The 1,957-nt window shown below is 23.7% G+C and overlaps 1 long non-coding RNA gene across 1 annotated transcript in view; it reads right to left on the bottom strand.

The window, feature by feature from the left end:
- LOC126908109 (uncharacterized) overlaps positions 1 to 1,698 on the bottom strand; it is a 6,747-nt gene extending 5,049 nt beyond the window's left edge. The window contains exon 1 of the long non-coding RNA XR_007704709.1: positions 1,518 to 1,698. This is a non-coding gene — a long non-coding RNA (uncharacterized LOC126908109). The remainder of the gene's footprint in view (positions 1 to 1,517) is intronic.
- Between the last annotated feature and the right edge of the window lie 259 nt (positions 1,699 to 1,957).

Raw genomic sequence — 1,957 nt, 5'->3', positions numbered from 1 at the left:
TTTTTTTTTTTTTTTTATGTCTGTTGCCACTTTTTCTCAGCTCTCACTGAACCGATTTCTTTCAACGATACGTTATAAGATCACAAATCGTATCTAGTCGAAGACATTACCCTCAAAAATTATAAAATTTCCCTCTTTCCCCGTAAATGGGGGAAATCTCCAAAAAAATTATAAATTGAAAAATTGCTAATTTTCGACATTTATGAATTTTTTTTTATTTAAAACTGTTATAACTTTTTTAAAAATAACTATATCAATATAACTTTTTTTATAGATGCATGATGTCTTTACCTTTCTTTTGCTATATTTTTTTTATAAATCTGATCCTTTACCTACCCTCAGGAAGGATTTAAAATAACAACTTTTTCACAAAAAATTTAATTTTTCAACTTAACTTTTGAAAGTATTCCGGAAAGTCTGACACTTTTATAAATATATATATATTAAATTAAAGCTAATGTAATGTACTTTATTGTGCAAAAAAAAATTTCGGACTTTATTTTGTCTTCACGGTAAAAATGACCACCAAATGCTATTTTTGTGTGAAAATTCTGGATTTTAAATTTTACATTTTTACACTATCTACAGATTTGCATCGAAGTGTTTTTTATGATAGTGAATTTAATCACTTTCAGATATCATTATACTCGATCCAACTATGCCACACCCCCACTATGCTGGGTTTTTTTTCAATATTGCAATTATTATTTTTTGTGAAATATAATTGTCAACGATAAATAAATTTCTCTGTATTCTTATGTACATAAATGTTTTTAAAAGTATAAATGTGTAAATACATTTGTGTAAACTTTTATTTAAAATTATTTGAAATATTGTTTTATAAATTTATTTATGAAATTATTTGAACGTTTTAATTAATTTTGATAAAATTTAGAATAAAAAAATCAAAATTTTCAAGAAAGAATTTTAAATATTTATTTTTAACAACATTTTTTCCATCTCCAATTGTTTTGCAGTTAGAAATATTTTAATAAAACCCTACTTTTTATTTTTAAGCAACTTTAAACTAGCAAAACGTGACAGTGCAAAAATAATTAAACTTTAAATTATTGACAGAATGGGTTATTTCCTCTCATAATTTTCTCTTAAGCTACATTGATTTGAAACACAATTTTAATATCAAATTCTTTGTATAGTATTTTTTGAAAACTTTTAAAATCAAAAGAGGCGCTGAGAACTGTGATGTATTATACGATAATATATTTATAGACCCTTTAATCAAGTCTAATGGTTGTATTGGATTAGGTTTAATAATAATTACACTGGTATATAAAACTTTGTCTTATTATTAGATTTCAATTTTTTTTTCATTTGTTAGGTTAATTAATCAAGATTATCCCAAAGATTGGGCTGGTGTATCCTTAAAAAGTATAATGTTTAACCGCTTGCATTCCATACTAGAGACTATTGTATTCGCCGCTGCAGCGACAAACACCGCGCTGTTAAAATTGACGTGTTTAATCTATTTGATGAATAAAAGCAGAAAGTATACTTACTTCATGCTTAACAGCTTTTGTTGTAGTGTCCACTATGCTTAAATCTAAACATTTGATTGAATTGTACATAAATGTTTTATTTGCATTATCACAATTTTTTTATTTATTAATAATAAATCTGACGTTGAATTTTCTCCAGAAAGTTAAATTTTTAACTAAATATAAAAATATGTCAACTTTAAGTCTATAACAACAATGTAAGAATAAAGTTAATTTGTTTAGTTTTTCTTATCTTATCTAAAGTAAATAATTAAAATAAATTAGTTTTTAAATTAACTTAACTTATGTATTTTTTAAATTAATATAACTTGGCGAGTTAAAACACATGTAAATTTTTCCAGTCTTGATAATAATAAATTCATTTAAAAATTAAGTTATAATGCTTTAATAAAAATTCAATTACTGTAATATGAATAATTTATTGTATGTGAAACATTTCA

This window comes from Daktulosphaira vitifoliae, unplaced genomic scaffold, assembly GCF_025091365.1.
Source record: "Daktulosphaira vitifoliae isolate Bord-2020 unplaced genomic scaffold, ASM2509136v1 Scaffold_5, whole genome shotgun sequence".
NCBI lineage: Eukaryota > Metazoa > Arthropoda > Insecta > Hemiptera > Phylloxeridae > Daktulosphaira > Daktulosphaira vitifoliae.
Note: the sequence above shows the minus strand (reverse complement) of the source record. Positions and strands in the feature narration are given on the sequence as shown.